The 14374-nt window shown below is 32.2% G+C and overlaps 1 protein-coding gene across 2 annotated transcripts in view; it reads left to right on the top strand.

Annotated features, from left to right (window-relative positions):
* Window positions 1-14374, top strand: part of LOC114928115 (uncharacterized) — a 107492-nt gene that overhangs the window by 41754 nt on the left and 51364 nt on the right. The window lies entirely within an intron of this gene.

Raw genomic sequence — 14374 nt, 5'->3', positions numbered from 1 at the left:
CAAATTTTTTCAAGACCAGAAATTCATTTTTTCCCTGGCTTTTTAGTTTTATTTTTCCCAAGTATCTAACTTGCATATATCTATATGATGAATCAATCGAATGAAATAATCGTATCAGGAATAATTACGATAATCGAAACAAACATGTGACTATAAACTATTTAAATAATCACCTTGTCTCTATTGAAATAAAATAACACGATGATGAAAATATAAATGAACGAAAACACTGTATATGAATCGATTTTTAGCAACACAGAAAATTAGCGTCCTGGGAGCCAAGGAAAAGTTTATTTAATAAAAAATTTCAATGTTTATTTTTAATTTTTTATATAAATTAATATAATATTTTCAGGGTGTCCAGCTCAATAAAAAAAATCCCCCGATTTTTTCAGATTTTTCCAAGACCAGAAATTCATTTTTTCCCTGGCTTTTTAGTTTTATTTTTCCCAAATATCTAATTTGCATATATCTATGTGATAAGTCTATAATAATGATTAAATGTTAAATCATAAAATCCTTGGGATATTTTTTATATTTATTTAATAAAATTATTTAATAAAATTACAATTATATAGTTTATATTTATTTAATAAAAAATTTCAAATTATTGAGACGAATGTAGAATGTGAAAAATCAAGATAAACAGTAAAATTTCCTGACTTTTCCCTGACCGCTAGATACCCTGTTTCTTTTAATCAAAAGTGTCTCCTTGGACTCGTTTGATCTGACGAATCTCGTGGATATGTATTAAAAAAGTGTATCAAGTTTCTCTTATCAGTCAAAATAAGGGGAAATGCGACGTGATGGAGAAATTATTGACGAAACCACTCAATTTCACACACGTAAGTGCGATAATCAAATTACCATATAATCGCGTTATTGAAAATAATAATCTCGCATGCCTTCTTAATTTCACTTTTTCGCTCCCTTCTAGCAAAAACCTCTCATCAAGACATTTTAAGCCTCACGTAATCACGAGTCATTAAACTCCCGAAACCGTGACGTGCTCGCCAAGGTACGATCTCGATTTACACGACAGACCTGCGCTTTTTTGTATATCTCAATTTCGCGCATTAACGTCAAATTTCCTAGCGATCTTATCGCGGAAGACCTTTACACGAATTCTCTCTCTCTCTCCTTCTTTCTCCGTCAAAACGATGAATGATGCGATAAAAATTTTCATCGAGGAATGCTGCTTTGCTTCCGGGGCCAGGTGCAACTTAGATATATATGTATACATACAGGGTGTCTGACATAAAATGTCACATCGAAAATATATAAATAGATCTCGTTACTTGGAGACGAGTTTTCCTCAGCAAAAATGTCGAGGGAGGCCATCATTTTTTGCATGAATTTTTGTCATTTTTTGAAATTAATTGGAGAACGTATGGTTTTGTTGATATTTTATTTCCACAAGGCTTAGTTTGCGAAAAACCCTTTATTCTCAATCACTTATAACTCGAAACTTAATGCTTCAATATTTTTGCTGAGGAAAAATTGTCTCGAAATAACAAGATCTACTTGTATATTCTTGGTGTGACACTTTATATCAAATAATCTATATACATATATACAAGATATTTCAGAACTGACGGGAAAGTTTTTAATGTCAGATTCCTGGTATCATTCGGAGATGATTTTCCTCAGCCAAAATGTCGAGGGAGATCATCAATTTTTGCCATCATGTATCTTTATAACTAACAATAAGCCTTATATTAAAATTCTATTAAAGCAAACTTTACCTAAAATTAACTGCAGAATGTAGTTCTGTTAATATTTCATTTCCACAAGGCTTAGTTTCCAAAGAAGCCTTTATTTTCAAACTATGCTTATAATTCGAAAATTATTGGTGTCTCGACATTTTTGCTGAGGAAAAATCGTCTCCAAATAACAAGATCTACTTGTATATTTTCAGTGTGCCATCTTATGTCAGACATCCTATATGTATGTGCAAAATAATAGCATGGATTGAAAAATGAGGGGAATTTGTATGTTTCCTCCACCATGTTAAACTGTCTTGACTATATCTACAATAGAATTAAATTCTGACTTTTGTGGTCTTCGAACGAATACCAGGAAATCCTTTAATAATCACTTTTCGATTATGGAGAAAATATAATTCAAATTACCCTTATTTTTTCAACCAATGAGTATTACTTTGCACATATATAGGATGAAATTCTGACTTTTGTGGTCTTCGAACGAATACCAGGAAATCCTTTAATAATCACTTTTCGATTGTGGAGAAAATATAATTCAAATTCCCCTTATTTTTTTCAACTAATGAGTATTACTTTGCACATATATAGGATGAAATTCTGACTTTTGTGGTCTTCGAACGAATACCAGGAAATCCTTTAATAATCACTTTTCGATTGTGGAGAAAATATAATTCAAATTCCCCTTATTTTTTTCAACCAATGAGTATTATTTCGCACATAACTGTACAAATATATACACGTATATGAGGTCTCCTGGTCCGATCGGACATCGTCGCGGCATCATTGCTTTATTTCCAAAGTCCCGAGGACGCGGGTGAAAAATCCGGCACTCGTACCTGGTCTTGGGATGAGGAGCGCGATATGTTGTGCCGTTGCCGGCGTCTCGAGGGCAGGTGGAGCTATTTGGAGAACAGCCCACTCGAGAGCCCACACCGTTCTCCGTTTCCTCTCTCTCTCTCTCTCTTCCACCCTCGTTCCATCTCTTCTCTCCGGCCGGTTTATTCGGTACACCGCGGTGGTCCGCAAGCTCCGGCGACCTTAGCAGAGGCTCGAAGGAAGGACCATCTGGTCCTATATATCGTCGCGCCAGCTGCGATAATCCCAGGGTTTTCGAAAATATACGAAGGTCGTGCTGAATTAGCCGGAGGAAAAGCGTCATGTTTTCTCTCTTTGTGTTCGGGGTTTTGTTTCTCTGCGTTTCTCTTCAAATATTCTTCATTTTCTCAAGAATCTCTGTAGATTCCTACGGCTTCAAGTGATTCTTGAAACAGACCCTACCCACGATTTATTATGTACCTTAGGTACATTCATAAAAGGATTCGCGTTGTGATGTTTCTTATAAATGTCGTGTAGTTAAGTGGGGATGGAAATATTAGTTACAGTTGAGGTATTTTGAGACTTTTTCTTAACATGTGTGACTTTTTTCCTATGGAGTCCAGCCTCTTTCCAGCTGAAAAGTCTAAAGCTAAAGTTTATATAAATCATAGATGTATAATTAATATATAAGTTATGGAAATTTAATTAATAATAAACGTAAATTTTTGTATGGAGACTGTTCCTTGTATCAAAGTTTTAATAATTTTGTTTTAAATTTTTTCTCGAGAATAGCTGTTTTTTTAAAAACGCAAAATTGAATAAAATATTTATATCCTGCTGTGTATCAACGTGTAAAAATTGTAGAAATGTGGTAAAAATGTAAAAAAGTATTGTAAATTATTAAATTGTCCAAATGTATTGAATTTAAAATTTTTTTAACATTACATTATTTATTTATAAAATATATTTTTTTAAAACACTATATCTTTTATCTTTAAAAATTAATAAGTTTTCACGAAAAACCCCATTTTCCTAATAACATTTATAAAAGAATTAAATGCAGCATTTAATAATTGCTCAGAAATATGAAGATCGTCGATTTATATAAAAATAAGATGACGTCAAAATTTTACCTAGATGATCATCTAACAATTTATAATATTCTACATCATTTTTTGTTACACATTTATATAAAGATAAGATGACGTTAAAATTTGATCTAGATAATCATCTGACAATAAGTACATAATTTGATTTAGATAATACCAAACACTGCTCTTTCTTCTAATCCGAACGCGTTCGTCTTCGAGATTCGTTCAAGAGGGCACGACCCCGACACGACGGACTCTGTGAAGTTGGCACGGCTTTTTTCGATTTTCAAAAAAAACAAATGAGTTCTAGTAGCACTTTTAAGAGTTCTAGAGTTCCTGATAGGTTTCGCAAATAGTTCTGTCAATTTAAGGTCAAAAAAACGAATTTTTTAAAAATGTCGTGCTAACTTCCCGTAGCACGACACTTATGCAAAAAAAATTTTTTATTCATGTATTTCGATAGATTTCGACGAGATCTAGAGTTCCTGATAGATTTTAACAATAGTTCCGGCGAACTATGCATTCTACGAGTTAAAAAACAAAATTTAAACGATATTTGTAAAAATTTTATCTTGTTGTGCTAATAGAAATATTCATTTCTCACGGCGCAATTTGCGAGCTCTAGGATAGTTCTGACCTCCAAAATAATGTTCGACAATAGTTCTGTCGATTAACCATAATTAACTTAATTAATTAATAAGCTATTATAGCACGACATCGCGGAAGAGTGTCGTGCTGGTAGAAATATCTATTTCTCTGGGCGCATTTTACGAGTTCTAGGATAGTTCTGACCTCCAAAATAATTTTCGATAATAGTTCTGTCGATTAACAGTAATTAACTTAAATAATTAATAAGATAATTATAGCACGACACTCGAGCAAAGGGTGTCGTGCTAAGTATATATCGCAGTTCTAGGGGGGGTTTTGGCCAGTTCTCGTAGAGTTCTATGCTTTGCAATTATTTTTAAAAATAGTTCGGGCGATTAAACATTTTTTAATAATTTTTAAAATTTTTTAATGTCCGATTTCAGCACGACACTCGAGCAAAGGGTGTCGTGCTGAGTATATATCGCAGTTCTAGGGAGAGTTTTGGCTAGTTCTCGTAGAGTTCTATGCTCTGCAATTATTTTCAATAATAGTTCCGGCGAGTAAACATTTTTTAATAATTTTTAAAATTTTTTAATGTCCGATTTCAGCACGACACTCGAGCAAAGGGTGTCGTGCTGAGTATATATCGCAGTTCTAGGGGAAGTTTTGGCTAGTTCTCGTAGAGTTCTATGCTCTGCAATTATTTTTAAAAATAGTTCCGGCGATTAAACATTTTTTAATAATTTTTAAAATTTTTTAATGTCCGATTTCAGCACGACACTCGAGCAAAGGGTGTCGTGCTGAGTATATATCGCAGTTCTAGGGGGAGTTTTGGCTAGTTCTCGTAGAGTTCTATGCTCTGCAATTATTTTTAAAAGTAGTTCCAGCGATTAAACATTTTTTAATAATTTTTAAAATTTTTTAATGTCCGATTTCAGCACGACACTCGAGCAAAGGGTGTCGTGCTGAGTATATATCGCAGTTCTAGGAAGAGTTTTGGCTAGTTCTCGTAGAGTTCTATGCTCTGCAATTATTTTTAAAAATAGTTCCGGCGATTAAACATTTTTTAATAATTTTTAAAATTTTTTAATGTCCGATTTCAGCACGACACTCGAGCAAAGGGTGTCGTGCTGAGTATATATCGCAGTTCTAGGGGGAGTTTTGGCTAGTTCTCGTAGAGTTCTAAGCTCTGCAATTATTTTTAAAAGTAGTTCCGGCGATTTAATATTTTTTAATAATTTTTAAAATTTTTTAATGTCCGATTTCAGCACGACACTCGAGCAAAGGGTGTCGTGCTGAGTATATATCGCAGTTCTAGGGAGAGTTTTGGCTAGTTCTCGTAGAGTTTTATGCTCTGCAATTATTTTTAAAAATAGTTCCGGCGATTAAACATTTTTTAATAATTTTTAAAATTTTTTAATGTCCGATTTCAGCACAACACTCGAGCAAAGGGTGTCGTGCTGAGTATATATCGCAGTTCTAGGGGGAGTTTTGGCTAGTTCTCGTAGAGTTCTATGCTCTGCAATTATTTTTAAAAATAGTTCCGGCGATTAAACATTTTTTAATAATTTTTAAAATTTTTTAATGTCTGATTTCAGCACGACACTCGAGCAAAGGGTGTCGTGCTGAGTATATATCGCAGTTCTAGGGGGAGTTTTGGCTAGTTCTCGTAGAGTTCTATGCTCTGCAATTATTTTTAAAAATAGTTCCGGCGATTAAACATTTTTTAATAATTTTTAAAATTTTTTAATGTCCGATTTCAGCACGACACTCGAGCAAAGGGTGTCGTGCTGAGTATATATCGCAGTTCTAGGGGGAGTTTTGGCTAGTTCTCGTAGAGTTCTATGCTCTGCAATTATTTTTAAAAATAGTTCCGGCGATTAAACATTTTTTAATAATTTTTAAAATTTTTTAATGTTCGATTTCAGCACGACAAAGTGCCAACTTCACAGAGTCGACACGACGGCCATTTTGAAAGGCATGCACCTTATCTGTATCAGACTCGTGTCACGATCATCTCGCGTTGTATCGCAGATAAGAAGCGCGAGCGCACGCTTCGGGGCTGCAATCTGACTAAGAAGAAGAGAGAAACTCGTATTTACTATGCAGACTTATCAGTGATCAAGGACACAGCCGGCTACCGACAAATAAAGTTTCTTTCTGGCGATAAGAGTCATTAGCTCGATTAGTCATTAGCTGGTTTACCTTTGGACCCCCTTATCGATAAAACGATCGATGTACAAGCGACTGCATCCGCCAATGATTCCTGACAATGAATCATCGGTGCGATTAAATAATACACCGGAAAAAATTACTAAATTAATACATATTTAGTTATACTGCCAGATGAATCACATTTATTTGAAACAAATATTTATTTGTTTTAAAAAGAATTTTCTTGTATCAAATCAATATTTTTCATATTAAATCATATATTATTAGTTTCAAATAAATTATTCATGTTTAGCAGTATTGATATGAATACTTATTCGAATTAAATAATTTTTTTTTAGTGTGAGAAAATTTTTTAGCATGTATGAAGAGTGCAATATAATAAAACCCTTGAGCTCTATTTTGGTCGGTGCTGTTTATTGAATAAGTTATTCTTTCTAATTTTCTATTATGATTTCAAAACACTTTTTTAGCGACTTTAACCACAAACTTTTAAAAAGATACATAAAGTCGAAAAGAATGCATTTATAGGAATTTCAAAGCTTTCGATGTTATTTTTATATTCAACATTTTTTTAAATATTAAAATGCAGTCAAAAATTATTTTATGTAGCGCAAATTGTTCAAAAAATGTGTTTCTAAAAATAAGAATTGTTCAGGGAGATGTAGATCGGGATATAAATTCGAATTCTTCGGAAAAAAAAAGAAATTTTCAATAAAGATTTGTAAGATATATGATTGAATATATCCGAAGATTCCGTTTCAAAAATACTAAAAAACTGTCTTATTGGAAATTATATAATAGAATATAATATTATATTATTATTATTTCTATAGAATAAAACGAAGTTCGACCTAATTCATAAATATGATATATTTGGATTCTTTCGAGTTAAATAGATGCTCTTTTTGTACAAAATTATTGCTTTTTAATTCGTTCGCAATAATATCATTTAACAGTTCTTGACGTTTGACATAATAAAAATATACAGGAAATGTTTTAAGTATAAAATATATCCTATTATCAATTCATGTTTATAAGTGGAGTTAAAATTCTGTCCCAATTGATATAATATATATAGTTAACATATACTATTATTATCATACAAACAGCATCCATTATTTGCAATACTGACTTCTCGTGTTTGTCTTTTCCAAAATGTTTTCTAAATTGTTCTACTACAAATCGTTATAGACAATCTTAATTTTATTCAAGCACAGTTTAATGTAACAAAGAAAATTTACATGTATATATTATTTTGTAAAAAATATATCCGCTTCCAATGATTAAGAAAAGCAAATTTTGTCATATATAACGCGAACCAGATACTCGGCGAGTCGAAATGAAAAGTTTGGGCGAATAAAGATTGAAGAGTAATTGATATTCGTCGATATTAATTATGATTATTGTTACCGAAGATGACAATTGTTCTCGCGCGAAGCCTCTAAATTTACATCGTTCCGAATCGAACGGCGCGTAAAATACAGAGAAATTTGCGCGTATCCATTGAATTTTTAATTTGTGCACATAAAATAGAACACGGATGTGTCGAGTGCAGCGAGAGTCGTCGAAAAAAAATCAATTCGTTTCTCATATGTGCCGATACAATATACAATAATATATTACGTCGTGTGAAACGATGTGTGAATGCTCGATAAATGAACAAACGCGCAACGTTTATATATATATATATAAAAATACCGTCGAAAACAGATGAAAATAATTTGGTTTCTTTGGTGAATTCTATTTTCAAGAGAACGATTTTATTTCTATAATTTCTATCGGTTTCGATGAGTCACGCGAAATTGATTCGATAGTTACAATCTCGATGAAAATTAATTGATACAGAAATAAAGGCACAAAAACGTGAATGAGAGATACTACGTCTTGATAAAATCACAAAAGGATATTGAGAGAAACTTTTCAATCTGCGTAGAGAACGAACCTTCCGCGAAGGTCAAACCCACCACCTGTTGCTCGATCGAGCAAAAGTCACGCATGAAAGGAGAGAAGAGAAAGAGAGATATATATATATAATATCAAGTCGGTTCTAGAATAAATTTACAAGATGTTGTTAAAATTATTTCCGGCGATTCTTTTATCCTTTCACGTTTGTAAAGAATTTTTTGACGATTTTCATGTAATGACAATTTCGAAAACCTTAATTTTTTTCATACTTAATTTATTTTTACTCAATATTTGCTGATATCTAAATAAAATTATAGATAATAAAAATATGAATTATGTATATTTGCATCTTAAACAAAAACAAGGGTTATTTTCACGAAAGTATCTAGAATATTCGGATAATTTGGTTTAGTCATAGGACATAAAAAATTACTTATAAATAAAAGTATGAATGTATTTTTATATCCTTTTATAATTTACATTTTTTTATAATTATCTTTACATAAGCGGTCTTAAAAATAATATATAAATCATAAATAATATATTTAAATCGAAATCATGCACCTTTATATCTTATCTAAAGTGAATTTACATATTTTCATCTCATCTTTATCTAACTAATTTTATTGTAAGTAGAACATTGTTCTTTCATACTTTTCTGTTTCTAATTTACCTTAATTTGCTTTTCTGTTTTCAATTTTTTCCCTTTTACTTTCCTATTTTACATTATTTACTGTTCCACATAGAAAATCGTAATAAAAATCAATATTCGAGCAGATTTAATAGCGATTTCATTATTTTTTCTCGACCCGTACATTTCGGCGAAAATGAAATTCGGCAGACGTCCTATCGAGAGAAAAAAGTTGACACTTCTCTTCGACAAAGATTTTGACAATTGTCTTCCGCATTTGCGGAGAGATTGCGCTTTCCGCGAACTGACAGGAGAGAAAAGTGACGGCTAGAACCGCGCGTATAGACGTAACTTTCCAGGAAACTATTATGACAGAGTGCCTGGCTGGGGTACCGTAGCCTAAATTGCCGCGTTCGTGGCTCCAGAGGCGATCGATCGTATATCTGCGGCCTTGCACGGGTGTATTACATTTGCATTGAGAAGAGGGAACGAAGAGCCGGCACGAAAACGGAGCGCGAGATAGTCGGCGGCACGTGCCTTTTCGCACGGCGAGAATTATCTCAAGAATTCTGATGCTTTTCATTTAAAAAAATGTTCAAAAAATTTCACTAATTTCTCTCATAAAATATAATCTCGAGATTCGCTCACGAATTTTTTTCATGCTTGGTAATATAACATTTGATTGCATTTCAAACCGCATCTGATAAAGAATTATATTAATAGCTTTTAAATCTATGACAGGTGCAGTTTAAGGAATTTCAGAAATTTCTTAGCATTTAGTAATTCCAGAATTAATGCGGAAAAAATTCCCTGACTTTTTCAGATTTTCCAAGACCAGAAATTCATCATCTGTCAATAATCAAAATGCACTATCGCTGACAAACGATTGAGACAATAAAAGATATAAATTCATTCAAGATTTTCCTTAGAACATTTGTCACGTGACAAATTTGCCTCAAATAAGTATATCGTCTACGGTACTAATTAAGAATATTTATTTTTATTTTTATACAGACGTTTTTGATCAGCTTGCATTTTCTTATAAGAATAACAGTTAAAAGATATATTGATTTCTTTATTTAACTTTACTTTAAAAAATAAAAAAAAATCGTACCTATAGTTTTATCGTACGTACGAATTATTCATCGTAGCTCTATATTTCACATATATCCGTTACTGTCGTCGATTACAAACGCAGACGCGAAATAGGCGGTTTGTCTTACGCAATGCTCGAAATTATAGTACAAAGTTCAGAAGCCGATGATTCCTGCGTTTTCGAGCGCCTCTCGCGCACACTCGAAATTCGCTCTATATAATTTAAGCCATTATGTACGCGATATATACCACCTCTCCCGAGGGAGAGGAGGAGGGAACCTTTTTCCTTCTTCTCTTTTTTTTTTTTTTCCCGAACACAATGAGCGGACGAACCGGCAGCTGCCTCCGGTGACACGCGCCAACGACGCACGCTCGCAGCTTGTTGTACACGCAAACGCGGGCTTTTCCTACGCTATATGAACCCCACAGTTCTCCTGAGCCCGCTCACGAACTCTTATATCCGTCCCGATTAAATACTTCCGCGCGCGCGATGTACGTATACATAGATGGATGGGATAAAGGCACGTGTGTAAGAGCCGATCGACGTAATCTGGACCCCGGAAAGCGCCTACCTGCGAGTCGAGCTGTTGAATGTGTGTTGTAACTCTCTCTTCCCTAATCTTATACGCAGCGTCCGAGAGATGGCAAATAAAAAAACCTGGCTCCTAAACAAGACAGTGAAGAATTGCACATGATGCATCAGAATCTCTTTTTTAATTTATTAAATTATATATATTTATATTTATTATATATTTCATATCTGTTAATATTTTATATATTATTTTTACTTTAATTATTAATATTTTTATGTAACTACTTTACACAGGATATGTACCTAAATAAGTGCGAATAATTTTAGATGATTCTGGGTCGAAAATTAAAAAGGGTTTTTTTTATAAACATGTATTCTTATATCCCTCCTTGAAGTTACGCAAATTAAGTTATTTTTTTCTCAAATTTCAGACAAATTAAAAAATTAAAACTTGGTGGATGTTTTCCACTAATAAAAAGGATATTTATTAATATTTTTTTATCTTCTTGTATCGTCATAAGAGGATAAAACTAATTTTTCTTTAGAAAAATTCTTTAGCAAAAATCTCCTAAAATTTTTCGCACTTATTTAGATACATCTTATATATGCATTTGCATTATATTTAAATATTTAATGCCGCGTCTCGAAATAATTTTTTTCTGACATTTTCTCCTCTTTCTCTTGTTAAAAAAAATCCACGATGTACATACAAAATTATTTAAAATAAATATCTAGTAGAAAGAGAGCAATGAGAAATTAATGTTCCTTCCCGGAGACGCGATGCACTCAAAGTGCAGCTGTCATCGAAATTTGAGAAAAAAATAACTTAATTTTTAAAACTCCTCAAGGAGAAATATAAGAATGTTATAAAAGAAACCTCTTTTAATTTTCGATAAAAAATCTCCTAAAATTTTGCGCACTTATTTAGATACATCTTATATACCTGTATGTATTTGCATTATATTTAAATATTTGCTGCCACATCTCGAAATAATTTTTTTTCTGACATTTTCTCCTCTTTCTCTTGTTAAAAAAAATCCACGATGTACATACAAAATTATTTAAAATAAATATTTAGTAGAAAGAGAAATTAATGTTCCTTCCCGGAGCCGCGATGCACTCAAAATGCAGCTGTCATCGAAATTTGAGAAAAAAATAACTTAATTTTTAAAACTCCTCAAGGAGAAATATAAGAATTTTATAAAAGAAACCTCTTTTAATTTTCGATAAAAAATCTAAAATTTTGCGCACTTATTTAGATACATCTTATATATGTATTTGCATTATATTTAAATATTTGCTGCCACATCTCGAAATAATTTTTTTTCTGACATTTTCTCCTCTTTCTCTTGTTAAAAAAAATCCACGATGTACATACAAAATTATTTAAAATAAATATTTAGTAGAAAGAGAGCAATGAGAAATTAATGTTCCTTCCCGGAGCCGCGATGCACTGAAAGCGCAGCTGTCACCGATTTCGCTGGGTATTTTTCCTTAGGATCTCTAAGACCAGCGTGGCACGGGCCAAGAATTTACGTACTGGGGATCTTCAGGTAGTCGCACGCATATAAGGATGGATATTAGACGCTTCGGCACGGGTCGACGGAGTTACAATGGCGCGGCATCGCAAGGGTGAAGGTATACCTACATAGAGTCAGATATATCGCGAGGGGTGCATGTACATACATATATACATATGTATGTATATGTGCGCAAGAGGGAAGTTTGTCGAATGAATTTAAATTGAATGAAGAGAGACTTTTGTACGCGCGTGGCATGCGCGCACTCGTGAAAATCACGCGATAATAAAACTTTCTCGGGACAAAGTTGCGCGTCGACATGCAACTTTCGTCCTTACATAATTTCGACGCGATAATTAGAAATCTGTTCTTAGAAAAAAAATTCCGCATTGAAATTCTGAAGACGTCGACTCTTTACTTGAGCTTTCACGGGGAAACTTTAGTTCGTAATATTTTTGACAAATTTAACCCTCCGGTAGCAATCGATTTTTTCCCGACGTTTTCTTCTCTTTCTCTTGTTTAAAAAAAATCCACAGATGTATGCAGAATTATTTTAAATAAATATTTTGTAGAAAGAGCAATGAGGAATTAATGTGAGACAAAATCAAATAAATTCTGGATCATTTGTCAACATCTCTATTATACAACATCCAATAGATTTCCAAACTAAATGTCAAACCCAATTGTTTATATGAAGCGAAATTTGAAGAGAAAATTGAAAAAAAAAATGAAAATTGACAAAGAATTAATACATCTTAATTCTCAATTAAATTTTAAACGTAAAATATCTCCGTGTGACTTATCTGTAAGAATCGATTAGAGACACAGCGGAGGAAAAATCGAGGCTCAAAATTCGCAAAAATGCCTGACGTCATGGAATATTCGGTGTATAAACGATCGGGTAATACGTGCGAAATGTTAATGATTTTTTTTATTTAATATGACTATACTCTTATGCTACCAGTCGAGCGACAGGCTAGATTACGCCCGGGGATAGGATTACTCAGCGATACCGGAGACTCGTGAAAACCGAGTGTTAAGGCCTTTAAGTTTCCTCGTACGACGAACGAAATGATGTTGAATACTTTGCAGCAATGAAATATTATAATAATCGGCTTCTGTATGTTTATTTCCTTCTTTTTATTATATTAATGCAATAAATTGCATTATAGATACGGTGACCGTCCTTTATTTTAGAAGATGGTCCTTTATTTCAGTTGTCTTTTATTCATTTTTATTTTTTTCTTTTATTTATTTTTTTGCTCGTTGATTTCCATTTTTATCGCAAATTAATTTGGAAACATGTTGAAACGAAGCCCTAAAATTGTCAAATTCGTCCTTCATTTTCTCTTAAACATGGTCACCATAATTATAGATTGGTCGATGTTTTTTGAACTATTTCTCTCTTTATTTAATTGCACTTTTTTAAATTTGGCACGAAAATCGTGGATAGAATTTATCCGTGAAATTTTTGAAATACGTACACAAAGAATAGATTTTATACGATCATTTCGCGATCCGTGTTTTGAAGTGACACCATAGATGTACATTTGAAATTATATGCATTATTTAAAATAGAAATACAAAAATGTAAAATGGTTATTAAGTATTTAAAATACATTTTTTTAAAATTATTTTACATTCCCATTTAAGTGGTTTTCATTGTTCATTTTCTATTACAAATACGCATGTTTTGTAATGTGCCATTGATACAATACGTCCTCATTCTCGCATCAGTGGTTCTAATTACGAAACCTTGTATAAGAAAAATGAGAAACTTCCTCTTTGAAAAATTTATTGTTCTAAAAGCACGTTCCACTTTTAAAGAGCATTACAAAATTAAAATGGTATTTTTATTTTTTATATTAGTTTATATTAAAATAAGAATTGAAGTATAGGAAATAATAGCGAGAAATATAAATAACAACAAATAAGAATTTAAATATAAATAAATATAAAAATGTAAATATCTAAAAATTGTATTAAAAAAAAAAAAAAAAAACAGTTTGCATTTTACATTTCCAACTATTTTGCATGTTCTATTTCAAATGAGTTTGGACGCCTGTTTTTGCACATTTTTGAATATATAATTTAAAAAATTGCCACAATTGCTCAACCTTCTCGTATATGAAAGCCGAATTTAGTTCAATACTGGCAAATGAATAATTTATTTTGAAACAAATAAATATTTATTTATTTTAAGAAGGATTTTCTTATATCAAATAAATATTTTTAGCCATTCATTTGACATAGTATTGAACTACTCATTCGAATGAAATAAATTTTTTTCTGCATCT

The sequence above is a fragment of the Nylanderia fulva genome, unplaced genomic scaffold (genome assembly GCF_048542155.1).
Source record: "Nylanderia fulva isolate GAGA-0341 unplaced genomic scaffold, ASM4854215v1 Scaffold43, whole genome shotgun sequence".
Classification (NCBI taxonomy): domain Eukaryota; kingdom Metazoa; phylum Arthropoda; class Insecta; order Hymenoptera; family Formicidae; genus Nylanderia; species Nylanderia fulva.
The sequence above is the reverse complement of the archived record's forward strand: the minus strand, read 5'-3'. Positions and strand labels throughout refer to the sequence as shown.